This window comes from Rhineura floridana, chromosome 2 (genome assembly GCF_030035675.1).
Source record: "Rhineura floridana isolate rRhiFlo1 chromosome 2, rRhiFlo1.hap2, whole genome shotgun sequence".
In the NCBI taxonomy this organism is placed as follows: Eukaryota; Metazoa; Chordata; class Lepidosauria; order Squamata; family Rhineuridae; genus Rhineura; species Rhineura floridana.
In genome coordinates, this window is record NC_084481.1 from 188,527,853 (window position 1) to 188,542,265 (window position 14,413).

The window sequence follows — 14,413 nt, forward strand, 5'->3', positions numbered from 1 at the left end:
ATATGGCTTGAGCAGTATTAATTTGGTGTTTACTTTTCTGAGTGCTAAAAGCATTAAACTGATTGTGCAGTGGGATTACATTTTACTAATTGCTGGCATTCATTAGCTGGGTAAATGGTGAGGATATATGACTGTATATTGTGGAGGGATAATATTGTGGTTTTAAATAGTATATTACTAGGCACATTAAGGCCCTAAGGCATGTTTTAAAATACTCCAGAGGTTATTAAAGACTGTATTTTCTTCATCTCTTGCTATATGAATACCTTATTAAAAGACTGCAATTATTATGGACCTTTTTGTGCAATATGTAGGGGAAAGGCTTCATTGACTTAAAACACATTTCTTTGATATTAATAATAACCTTCTATATTTCCAGCTAATCCAAAAGTAAATGAGGAACTTAGATTAAAAAAATTGCGAACCCCAAATCAACACAGTTACACATAACTGAAAAAAGCCCCGTTACAACTTCATTTGAGGACTTTTTGTAAGGTATTCAGGTTTCTGGGTTTGAGCTATTATGCCCCCTCACTCCTGAAAACAAACTCCCTTAAAATCTCTCATCTTGCTTTCGCTATGTATTCTTAAAGAAGGATCAACTATAGACTGTATAAGTTACTTGTCTATAACTTTAAAATAATGGTTTTGCTTCTTTAAACTTAGTTTGAACTGAATAACCACATTGTGAGCACATTTCTCATTTGACTTCATTTTGTTGTCATTTGGGGTTCCTAAGAAGTGACATTTTTATGATAGCGAACTAAAAAAGAAGGGTAGCCAGGTTGGTGTATAAGGGGGGGGGGAACCCTCCAAAAACCATAGTTGGCTAATATCTTTATTAAAACAAACCAAAAAGTCAAAAAGATGTGGTAATGCAGTGATATTAATTGCACTTTTCCATTGACTCTAACAAACATGCTATTTTACATATTAGAAACATTAATGTGGTGAGTTATATATTTTAATACAAGTCTGAAAATATTGTGAGAACTTTCCTTCCATAATACTTACATATATACTTATGAATTGGGCAGGGCAGAGCCATGACATGTCCCATTCCTGCATTCACTTCCACCAGTAATGCAAAGCAAGAAAAAAGTAATCACATTTGCTCTTCTGGACCTACTCATTCTATTTTGTAATAGCTGTTGTTGGAATCGGGCTTTGAGGACTAATATGTTTCTCAACACCATCATTAAATGCAATGGGGAATAGGATAAATCACTATCTAAACTGAAAGTGTGAACAAAAAAATCTTTTACTGTGAAAGTCAATTTAATGTCACCTGTTAAAATAAACAGGTTTTATTGTCCTATTATGAACCTTTTTTTGAGTCATTTGTCTTGTAAATTCTCTGACAAATAAGGGCAAGGTATAGGTGTGTTCTGATATATTGTTTTACGTTTATTTATCTAGACTTTGCTTTATTTTAGCTCTGAAGTCTTGGAGCAAGACACGGAGTCCTTGCCAGATCAAACAAGTTCAGAAATACAAATGGAGGACTGGTCAAAAGGTAAGGACTTCTGAGGTATTGGTACATAACCCCAGGGCTGTGCCAATGCTAGGCAATGCCTGGATGGAATGCATTTGTTCTTGCCGGTAGGTAAAATGACTTCTTAAAAGTCAATTTTTTTTCTTTAAAATAATGTAGCTGGAAGCACGTTGCTTCTAAACTAGACCTTTTATTTTTTCTGTGAGGACAATATATACATAACCGAGGGCCTAACTATGCTATGCTAATTACATAGCAGCTAGAAAGCACACCTGGGTTTTCTTTCTTTAATTACAGATGGGGGGAGGAATTAGCATTGGGACTACAGTGTGTAGGCAGGGAAAGTTTAACTCTTTCCAGCCATGATCTTGGCAATGAGCGCCCGCCCTGTGCTGCATTTAGCCTTGGGGGTGGGGGAAGCTTCCATTGGTGCCAATGGAAATTTTCTCCCTGAGGTTAACTGTGGCATTGGGGCACGGAGAGAGCAATCTTTAATGGAATTGTGGCTGTCGAGAGAAGGATTAAACTTCTCCTCCCCATGCACTGCAGTCCTGATGCCAATTGCAGAGGGAACTATGTCTGTACTTAGAAAGAAAAAGCCTAAGTGTGTGTCCTAGCTACACAGTTAAAGTAACACCATCAATCCATTTTTCTTGCATTTTACTCCTGTAGGGTTCCCCTTCACACTGTAAAAACACTGTGGCAAGCAAATTAGACATTATTTATGCATGTATAATGAATACTTGCTCTACTGTCCAATATTTTGTGTGTGTGTTTATTTGCAACATTTATACCCTGCCCTTTAGCAAAAAAGGCTCTTAGAGTGTTTTATAAAAACCAGCCCTAAAATGGTCCCTGCCCTCAGGCTCACAATCAAAAAAGACATGACATACAAGGAAAAAGGGATGGGAGGGAGGAGAGAAAAGCAAGCCCAAGCACAAATTCTGAAAATTACAGTTCTGAAAGTTAGAGCCAATGTCAGTGGTGGTTCTGGTTATCTTGCCCAGAGCAGCCCCTCCCCTGAAGCACTTTCTCACTCCCCAGGTCAGATCCATGAGCAAAGCCGGTAGCAAAGTCCAGGCTAGGAGGACAGTGAAGCTTCTGCTTAGGCAGGTGCACATTACTGAAATAACCAGGACCTTTCCATACATGTATGGAACCCTGGTTTTTTTTTTTTTAAAAAAAGCCATTGCTGTAAACTGCTGTTTTGCTTTGTTTTTTGTCATTGGATGTTTGTGGTTTTAATTTTAATGTAAATTCTGCTTTTTTAAATTGTGATAATTTTGTATCCCATCTTGGGACCATTTGTTGAAGGGTGGGCTATAAGTATAAATAGTAAGTGAATAAGTAAATAAATGCAGTGATCACCTGGGAGGGACTGCACACAACATGTATATACACCTGTTCATTCTCCCTCCCAAACAGCTGGTCAGTTCAATTGCGTCTAGGCTGTGAGGGGTCCATGTGTGGAGCCTTGGCAAATAGATTGTTGTGGGGAGAGAGAGAAATGTCATATGTTGCACTTTGGTTCCTCATCCTACTGTCATTGGTTAGATTGGTGCATGTGACTAAACTACAAAGGATCCCCCCCTTCAAATTCTTGAGGAAGGTATTTAAAAAATCTTTATGAATAATGCAAGAGACCTGCCCCCTTCTTGGCAATTCACTAGCGGTATACTTCACTTTTGATTGTGCTACCTCCATTTCTCTCTAATTTCCAAGGAAGCAATGGATTATATGTGCAAATAAAAGAAAGTACATCAGCACTAGCAATTCAGCCATTCTTTCCGTCACTGCCAACTTTTGAGTCAATATCAGATTGACATACTGATTTCATTCTCTCTAAAAAAATACCCACTTTGATCAAAATTACAAACCCTTCTGCCACCACTGCAATCCATGCTTTGCCTCTCATTTTTGTACTGTTTCCATGGTGCTTCTCTGGCTGGTCTGACAGCTGTAGGTTACCGGCTCTAAAATGGCATCAATTTTCTTGTGGTCCATCTTTGTGTTTTGACTTATAAGCACACACCGAAGTTGCAGGCATGGAGAGGTTCTAGGCTAGCAACATCCTTGCCCAGTACTAATCCCTTGCAAACTGAAGAGACCAGCCATCTCTTTGGCTTTCATTTTATATAATAAGCAGTTAAATGGATGTGCTACTAGGGAAAGAAAAAAGCAAGGGGAAAGCAGTTTCAGGCATAAAACTGCAATGGGAAATGAGCTGGAGGCTGGGAACTGGTTAGGAACTGGATTCTGGGTTGATCATGATTTGAACCAGGAGCCTTCTGATCTATCCACTGGGGACCCTTGTAGCAAAAGAGTCAAGGCTATATAAGGGAGGAAGAAGGAGTATTGGTTTTTTTTATTATTCCACAGTTGTGAGTGGCTTGCCACAAGGGACACCAATGAATAGATCAGAAGGTACCTAGTTAGAATCACAGAAGATTCACACTCTTGTGTATGCACCCTAGTGCTTCACGTGGCTTCAGTCTCAGTCTTAAGGGGAACATGTCACATACTCAGCTGCCTCTAGCATAGAGCTGACAATACAGATCACCCCCACTTAACTCCTCCTACCAAATGGAGAAAGAGATTTCTCTCTTTTCCCTACCTGGCCGTTTGTCTCGTGTTGAGCTCCACTCTTTGTGGAGCTTGTATGTATAAGGTGGGCTGTTTACTGAATGTGGGTGCAATTTTGGCATTGTTGTGAAGTTGTTTTCAAACATCAAAGGGAACCAAGTGTACTAGAGCTAGGCAAGTGTAAACAGGGTGCAAGTGTGTGTGGGGAAAGGTTAAGGACTGAAATTCAGACTAGATGAAGCTGCCGTTCCAGTAACCTGTTGTGTCAATGGCCAGTTGTACCAGCATAATACTTCTACTATAAAAATAGGAAACCAGCAGTTGGCGGTGGCTGGTGCCACGTCAGTGCTTTAGTTTGAAGCACCTCGGACAGCTCCTTGAAAATTCAGAATTAAACCCAGAGCGGATTCCACTGACATGGGCCCACCAGCCACCACTGGGACATAGACATTGGGGAAAGAGGCATAGCCTGGGGAGAGTTCCAAGGGCTGGATAGAGAGGCCTGGGGGCTCACATTTGGCCTATGGACTGGAGTTTCCCCATCCTCTTGGCTCGCTTTGTAAGTTTCTATGTGGATACAATAGCTCATGAAATTGGACCATAAAGCATGCAAGTGGGAATATAGAGAAATGATGGGGACACGGTTTAAGTGTTGAATAGCACAGATGCTTTTTCAGAAAAGCGTCATGAGAGAAATCTCCATGGCAAGCCTTCCTAATTATTAGATAATTGTGAGTCTGTTAATGGCATTGGTTGTCCTGATGTCCGCAGGGATGTTTTATTGGCTTAAAGCTGTGCCATGAATGGTCACTATACCTTCTTGTCAAACTTCTTCTCTGTTATTGCCATATAAAGGTTTTTAGGGTGTGATTCAAAGAAATCTGGAACCCTGGAACCAACAAAATCCAAAGGTGACGCTCAGTTTCCCCTTGTTCTAGCTAACACGTCTTCAATATACTACATCTCAGAATTTCCGCAACCAGTTCAGCTTTAGTACCTTTAGGGGTCACTATACCCTAAGAAAGGTTCAAAAGGTTAATTCTTTCAAAGAGACCATTTGCAAGTTACTTGTGACTTATACATTAAATAATGCCAGGTTCCAATAATGTTTTCAGATGAATAGTCCTTCCACACAATGGGCCATATAAGCAATGGACCAATATAAATTGTGCTTTTATTTCTGTACTTCCCAATGTCTGTGTTGCAATGGAAGGTAGTTTTATGTTAATTGGCTATGCAATACCAACTGAAATAATGTTGATGGATAGAGAGTAATTAGAAACAATGCAGGATAATATATTTATGTTCTGATACAGTTCCATTTGCAAAATCCCAAATCAGTCATAGCCATTGGAGGCTTAGGAAGCAAGTGCTACAACGGTAAATTCTATTCATTTTTTTAATGTTCTGATTATTTTAAGATTTATTTCCCATTAGGATTTTATTCAGTGCAATGTAGCTGTAGTTCAGAAATCATAAACTAATTCAAAGAATTGCATATGGAGTTTACAGTCCATGAGCAGCCAATTGGTGCCTCCAGATGTCGTTGGACTCCAGTTGCCATTATCCCTGACCATTGGCCACGCTGGATGGAGCTGATAGGAGCTGGAGTCCAACAACGTCTGGAGGGCACCACAGTGGCTTATCCCTGTCATAGTCCAATCCTAACAATTGATACCAATGGGACTTGCTTCCAAGTAAGTGTGTTGAGACTTGCAGCCCTAGAATATGGAAGAATTCTTGTGTCGTGTATTTAAACATTTTCTTGTTTGGCCTCCCTTTTTCTGTTTCTAACACATGCTGGAGATGCTGAGCTTTTCTTCATTTTGTCTTAGCTGTGTTGATAAAAGTGTTGGAGAAAGTGTCACTGTAATGATCCTGTCAATTGCATCTCATCCTTTCCTCTCTCAGTCACCTATACACAACAAAATGGATTATATAATTGACTTTTCTGGTACACTTGCCAAGAAGGTTGGCCATAAATGCAAAAACCTGGCAGAGTCTCTTCTTGACAGTTGTTCAGAGGATAAAGCAAGCTACTTAGATCTCGGTTCCTCTATCTAAACAGTTGCTCAAATATCTTGCTGCCAGGTGCCTGGTTTCATTTTTTTTTCTCATGAAAAAATATCCTTAGTTGCTGGAATTCCAATGAGGAGTAGCAAGCAGTTCATATAAAATGGGTTATATTTTATATGTTACTTGGCATTCTCATTTATCCTGGAATATATCACCTGTCATCTCAAATGATTTGCGTTGAGCAAGGCACTCTACAGGTACTAAAGATCTCATGTCAAACTGATACTCTAGCACCCCTTACCTGTAGTGTTTCAACTGAAACCTTCTGTACTCTTCAGTACTTTTAAATACTTTACAATATGGACACTCAGGCTGGCAAAGCAAGCTACAATCACCTGGGTCAGAAACGGCCAACATGCTGCTCTCCAGTTGTTGCAGACTCCAACACCCATCAACCCCAGGCACCATGGCCAATGCTCAGGAATGATGGGGATTATAGTTCACAACATATGGAGGATACCATGATCTAGGAGCTCAGCAGTATCCCCACCCCTTCCTTCCTATATATATATAAACACTAAAACATCTTAAAAACAAAACATCTTTGAAAATATATTAAAACAAAACATCTTAAAAATAACTTTTTTAAAAAAAAAGCTTTAAAATTTTTAAAAAAGCAATTCCAATACAGATGCAGACTGGGATAAGGTCTCTACTTAAAAGGCTTGTCGAAAGCGGAAGGTTTTCAGTAGGCACCAAAAAGATAATAGAGATGGCGCCTGTCTAATATTTAAGGGGAGGGAATTCCAAAGGGTAGGTGCCAACATACTAAAGATCCACTTCCTATGTTGTGCAGAACAAACCTCCTGATAAGATGATATCTGCAGGAGGCCCTCACCTGCAGAGTGCAGTGATCGACTGGGTATATAAGCGTAAAATGGTCTTTCAGATATCCTGGTCCTACACTGTATAGGGCTTTGTACACCAAAACCACAACCTTGAACCTGGACTGGTAGCTAATGGGCAGCCAGTGAAATTCTTTCAGCAGAGGAGTGACATGTTGGTGATACCCTACCCCAGTGAGCAGTCGTGTTGCTGCATTTTACACCTGATGAAGCTTCTGGACCATCCAGAAGGGCAGCCCCACATAGAGCACATTATAGTAATCCAGCCTGGAGGTTAACAATGCATGGACAACAGTGGTCAGGCTATTCCGGTCCAGAAACAGCCGCAGCTGTTTTTGCAGTAATCTCTTTTTGTCCCCTTATCTGTACAGATCAAATATTTCAAAACTTCATAAAACCTAGGATCTTAACAATATTCAATTGTTCTGATGTACTTGTTCATCAATAGAAAGTCAGATCCCACCACAATGGCATAAGCCTATTTCATTTGAAGTAAAGACATTCACTCCGTTTTTTGGAATCTTAAGCCCTTTCTGCCTCTTCTCCAAAACTGCAGTGGCTGTGTAGAAGAAGATAAGGAACCTATTTATTTCAGCAGTGGTGAGAGGGGGAGTAGTGTTTCCGATATTCCATTTGTGGTTTGGTGACTATAAGTGATTCTTGGTGTTTAACAATGTAAAAGAAAAAGAAATGATGGACAAAGAGCAATGGAGGGAAAAGAAAATGCCAGGAAACAGAACGATGGGTCCTCCTCAGTGTGTGTTTATTTATTTATCATTTGATTTATATCCCACCCTTCCTCCAGCAGGAGCCCAGGGCAGTGTTGCACAAAGAAGAAAAGGGGGAAAGTTAGCAAGAAGAATGTGAAACTAGAGTGCCTCAAAAGAAGTGCCAAGAAGGGGCAGAAAAGGGTTAAGGGTTTTTTTCTAGACAGGTAATCATGTTAGTCTGTTTCAGGGAGGGAAAAGAGTCTTGCGGCACCTTTTATAAAAGACTGAGGCTACAAACCTAAGCATACTTCATAGGGAGAAAGCTCCATTGTCTTGTGTCCGATGGTCCATGAGCTGAGAGCCACTTGCATAAGAGCGATTTCCCTTGCCCTCCTCCCCACTGCAGCCCCTAGTCCCCCCAGGTTAGACTACTGCAATGTGCTGTACATGTGTTTGAAGACTGTTTGGAAGTTACAGCTAGTGCAAAATACAGAAGCCAGATTGTTAACTGGAGCAAGAAGGTGTGAACATACAACACTGATCCAAGTGCACTGGCTGCCAGTTTGTTTCTGGGCTTCATTCAAAGTACTGGTTTTGACCTTTAAAGCCTTGTATGGCTTGAGACCACTATACCTAAAGGACCGCCTTGTCCCATATAAACTTTCCTGGACCTTGAGATATCTAAAGCCCTTCTCTGCATGCCACCTCAAAGGAAGGTCCACAGGGAAGCCACTGAAGAACAGACCTTCACTCTAGCAGCCCTCTCTCCTGCCATCAGTTTGGCACCAGGCAAATATGTTTTTATTTTCCCATTCACTTGGTCAGCACCAATTCGATTTTATGATCTAATATAATGTTTCTGATATGTTTTTGTAATTGTATTTTTTAACTTGTCTATAATTTTTTTTAGGACTTTCTAGTGGAAAGTGATATACAAATTTAACAAACCTAAATGTAAACCCTCTCCTGAGAGTTAAACACTTTGAATGGGGTACAGGGAGCTATAGTGGGATGGAGAGATCTCCCTTAGTTGGGCTGGGGCAGCTTGTGCAAGTCAGATGCTGATCTCAAAAACTGCCTCTGCCCCTGTTCAGGGCAATTTCCAAGCCTTTTGACATTCTAGGCTTTTTGTGAAGGGCCTCCAATCCTCAAGACGCTTTTTGTGGAGCACAGGGATCTGTTGTGGGGAAGAGGGACAATAAAGACCCTTTGCATGTGCGGATTTCTACCCCTGTGGCTTTGGCTACAACACACTGAGCTCAGTGACTAGACAGCGCTTCTTCAGATGTATGCAATTCACAAAAACTTACGCCACAATAAAGTGTTAAGCCTTTTAGGTGCCACAGTATTTTTAAAAGAATATATTCAGTATTTTTTTTAAGTTAAAGACCAAATGGCCCACTCTTTTCCTTCCTCCCACAGCGTTTTGTTTTTATTTTTCTCAACTTCCTAAAAAAAAGTTGAATCAAAAGCAATACTGTGAGGGGTAAAAAAAAAAGCTGTTCAAATCCAGCTGAAAAGTTCCTTCTACACAAAGCAACACAGTATCTCAACTCTTTTGAGGTTTAATTTAATTTGTTGAAAACTTATACAGTATATTGAAAAGGGAGAACAGTGACTGCTAAGTATCCCTGTTCATTCTCAAAGGCAAGTAGGCATCCCTTAATGCTGTATTTCTTCACCTTTAATATAATTTGGTGTTTACCACTTGGACTCTATGGCTTTGTGCTGCCAGTATTGCGCATTTTTGGGGTTGTCATGTATTCTATATGCTACCAAATAAGGTTTAGGAAAATTATCACAAAAATTATCGCAGATGCCTGACCATTGCTTTGCTTATAAGTCTTCCCTGATAGTATTTTATTGTCAGGAAGTACAAAGCTTTTTATTGTCAGGAAGTACAAAGCTTAAATTTAGATCAGGCTAGCATTACTACAGATAAAATGAGCAAAGACTTCTTTTTTTCATTAAAAACCAGTTCATGTCCACTAGGGAGATGCATCAGAAATGAAATGAGATGAACAAAGATTTCACCTGCCTGTTTAATATACTATTTTCCTGAGAATGACATTTATTGGTTTATTATTGCCTAAAGTGGGCTTAACTTTATTGTGATGCACACTAAAAAATTTAAAAATACTTTAAAGGTATGTTGTTTTAATAAGGGGAGGGTGTTCATGTGTGTATGTTTGGTGTGCTTGTTTAATTTTACCATTCTAAATATGATAGATTTTATCATATCTGCATTAATGTCTGAATAGATTTGGGTGATGGAGAGGATTTGTGTTTAATTAAAGGGTGTACAGAGACATGACCTTGCTCCAGATAAAAATAAAATTTAGATAATTAAGATTGGGATAATTGATGAGGGCATTTATAGTAAGAGTGTGGTCTGTCAAGTGTCATAGTAACAAAATAAAAATACAATGGAAGGACTTACGTGCAGGTTTAGATAGACAACCCAAGTACTAGTTTGCCTGAGTAAAACTCCCCCAGACACTGTGTTTGGAAATTATGTAATAAATCCATATAGATTGTAATGATATCCTGAAACCCTGTATTTAAACTAACCTGAATTACAATGTGAGATAAACAGAATATTTACTCATCCCTTATGAGCTGCTGCTGATATGTAAATTTATTCTTCTACTTTGCACAAATATACTTTTGAGCTACTGCTTAAACACTTCAGGGTCCTTAGCCAAACAGTTTTAATGATGCCTCCAATATTATGAAAGTGTGGTATTTGATGAATACCTTGTGTAGTTGTGATACTGCAGGAAAATGTAAACAACACACAAAGAAAACCCAGCAGATCAAGTCAGTGTGCAACACCTAGATAATTTATAATTTTACTGTTTATATCCATCTTGACATTTTTTTTATCTGCCAAAGGCAGGTTTCATTTGGATTCCTAATCTGAGATTTATTTGGTGGATCTGGAAGTCATAGCTAGAATTCCCACAGGAAGTGGTCCATCTACCAGCAGATTAAATGGCAGTCCTGCAGTTGTTAAGGGAGCTCTGCATTTAACACACATGCATACTCGCTAGGTCAGCACTGTGGAGAAAAATTAAAGTAGTAACCCAGGTTTAGGAACAATGTAGCAAAAAAGTCCCATATTTGCTGAATGACAAAGGGTTATATAGCAGCATTTTCATTTTATTATTCGTGCTTGAATTTCTTGTTTGCTTTGTTGAGTCTGCTGACGAATACTAATAAATGCCTGCAACAATCCAGACGGAAGATGCCTGGCAACAAAGCTATGCGGTGGACCTCCCTGATCTTCTCCAGTTCACAACCTGACCTTTTGAAAAATTGCCTGGGCTAAGCTGCAGAATTTGGGTGTAATGGTTATTGTTAACTCCAGCTTTAGGATTTATTAATTTGTGTGATCAAGACTTACCTATACTTCAAAGTTTCAAAAGACCAAACACAATCATCCGTCCATTAGAACTAACATTGTGTTTCATTGAATTTGCCCTCCCCCCCTTTTTTTTTTTTTGCTATCTGGCTGGCAATACTGCTATTTTGATTGTAAGTGTGTGGAATCTCAAAAATGCGTTTAATGCACAGACAAAAAGATCTGCACCAGTAAAACTGATTTCTTTCCAAAATCTAATGCTGGAAAATCATATCATGTTAATGAACTGCAAAATTTTAAGCAAATACCTAAGGAAGCCAGTGATATTTACACAGTAAGTGCTTAATGATCACAGTTGACATTGAGCACTAAAATTATGATTAACTAGCTTTGAGAAGAGGTTATGCAATGCTGGATCTACCAAATAAGGGGTGGGAACTAAACATACGTTGCCCTTCTCTGTGTATTTACCTGAGAGTAAGCCCCAGTAAGTATGATGCAATGTGAACAAAAGTATGATTGCATTAACGTTCACCTGTATAGTGGAATCCCACTAAAAATAAAACAAAACATAAAACAAATTCATGCACAGGCATCTTCCAAAACAAAACAGAAGTCCTGTGGCAAATGGCGATGGGGGCAGGACTGTGAAATCCGGAAGCCCCTAGTCATGGACTGGCACATGGGCAGCGGTTACAGATTCAGTCGTCCTGGCTTAAGGACCGAGGCAGTTGAGTAGTTTGGCAGCTGTATCCATGACTACATTTAAAGACTATATTTTGGAAGACAATCTTACTCGGTCACAAGTGATCGCCAAAAAGAAGATCCACGACTGAGCAGTCCTATTCAGGATCCACTCTGTTCACCCCATATGGGGAGGGGGCTAGAAAAGGTGCCCTAAACAGTCTGCCTAATCTCTCCCTGACAGATTACTGCATCCAGTGGGGTCACCACTTAGCCATCACAAAAGACAATTGAATTTTGGAACATGGAACATACGGACATTACTGAACAACACAGATAGCGAAAGTCCTGAACATAGGTCTGCCATCATTGTGAGGGAGTTGAGACATTTTAATATCAACATAGCAGCACTCCAAGAAACTCGAAGAGCAGGAGAAGGTCAATTGAAGGAAGAAAAAGGAGGTTATACCTTTTTCTGGAAAGGACTGCCTGAACAAGAACAACGAATACATAGAGTAGGCTTTGCTATTAAAAATAATCTTGTGAAGCTCTTGCCAGAAGTTCTTGTTGGCATTAATGAATGGCTCTCAACTCTCTGGTTAAAATTTGCCAATAAAAAGGCGGGCAACTATTCTAAGTGCTTATGCACCAACATTAGATGCTGATGAAGACATAAAGGAAATATTTTATACCCAGCTGGACACCACCTCATCAGAGATAACTAAGGAGGATAAAATTATCCTCCTGGGCGATTTCAATGCAAGAGTTGGGTGTGATTTTGATTTATGGCCAGAAACCATTGGGAAAGAAGGAGCTGGCAGAGCAACCTGAATGGAATTCTGACTAAATGTGCAGAGCATAATCTTGTTATTACAGACACGCTCTTTGAAAAATAAATTTAAAACATAATGGAAGCACCCTTGGTCGAAACACTGGCATCTCCTAAATTATGTAATTGTCCATGCTAGAGATCGTTGTGATGTACTCCTCACTAGGGCCATGACGAGTGCTGATGACTGCTGGACAGATCACAGATTAATTCGATCCACTGTGGCAAGTAATATTGTTCCTCAATGTAGGCTCCGAGGAAGAAAACCAAGGCATAAAATGAACCTATGCTCTTCAAGATCCTGCGAGCTTGTTTTCCAACAACACTTAAGAAACATCTACCTATGGAAATCCCTGAAAACGTCGAGGAACACTGGATTAAACTGAAGAGTTCCATTATTGCAACATGTAAACAAACTATTGGATCCCAAACTATGAAACATCAGGACTGGTTTGATGAGAATGATACTGAGATTGAACATATTATCGACAAGAAAAAGAAGGCCTTCCGGATATGGCAGAATGACATTGACTGTACTGCTAAGAAGAAAATCTATGCCAGTGCAACAAAGAACTAGAGAACTTAAGAATGCCTGGTGAATGAAGAAAGCTCAAGAAATCCAGCATTTTGCAGGTGCTCATGATATACGGGGCTTTTTTAATGCCACAAAGGCCATCTATGGACCAACAAATTATGGTACAAATCTCTTATGCTCAAAAGACGGTACCAAACTACTTAAGGATAAAGAGTCTGTTGCACTGTGTTGGAAGGAGCATTACCACGACCTCCTTAATTGTAACTTTATCGTGGCTAATGAAGTCTTCTCCCAAATTCCTCAACAACAAACTACAGACAAGCTTGTAGTATCCCCAAATCTGGATGAAGTTATTAAAGCCATCAAACAAAGGAAGAATAACAAAGCAAGTGGACCTGATGGGATTCCTGCTGAAGTCTTTAAAGAAGGTGGGCCTTAACTTACACAACAACTTCATAAGCTCATCTAAAAGGTCTGGATGAGGGAGGAGATCCCAGAAGACTTTAGGGACGCCATAATTATCACTCTTTTTAAGAAGGTTGATAGAACAGATTGTGGGAACTACCGAGGTATCTCTCTTCTTGTTACTGCAGGTAAAATCCTTCCAAGGATCCTCACAAATCGCCTCCTACCTATCTCAGAAGACATCCTTCTCAAATCCCAAAATAATTTCTGCCCTTCCAGGGGGACAGTGGACATGATCTTTACTGCCACGACAGCTTCAAAAAAATGCCGGGAGGAAAACCAACCTCTATATATGGTGTTTAGTGATCTTACTAAGGCCTTTGATACTGTAAATTTTATCGCTCTCTGGACCATCCTTCTGAAAATTGGATGCCCTGACAAATTTGTGAATATTTTGCAACGCCTCCATGACAACATGACGGCAACAATTTTGGATAACAATGGCTCTCAAATTGATCCATTCAGAGTGGGATCAGGCATAAAACAGGGATGCATCATTGCTCTGACCTTATTTGCCATTTTAACATAAGAAGAGCCTGCTGGATCAGACCAGTGGCCCATCTAGTCCAGCATCCTGTTCTCACAGTGGCCAACCAGGTGCCTGGGGGAAGCCCGCAAGCAGGACCCGAGTGCAAGAACACTCTCCCCTCCTGAGGCTTCCAGCAACTGGTTTTCAGAAGCATGCTGCCTCTGACTAGGCTGGCACAGCCATGATTCTACACCTTGTTGAGGGGAAACTTCCCACTGGTGTGGAAATTACATATCGAACAGATGGAAAGCTTTTTAATCTAAGTAAGCCGAAAGCAAAAAGTAAAGTAATTACAGCC

The 14,413-nt window shown here is 39.9% G+C and overlaps 1 protein-coding gene across 1 annotated transcript in view; it reads left to right on the forward strand.

Annotated features, from left to right (window-relative positions):
• Positions 1 to 14,413, forward strand: part of MIPOL1 (mirror-image polydactyly 1) — a 295,370-nt gene that overhangs the window by 62,760 nt on the left and 218,197 nt on the right. Inside the window, exon 4 of the mRNA XM_061611676.1 lies at positions 1,437 to 1,516. The gene's annotated coding sequence lies outside the window, so the exon portion shown is untranslated. The remainder of the gene's footprint in view (positions 1 to 1,436; positions 1,517 to 14,413) is intronic.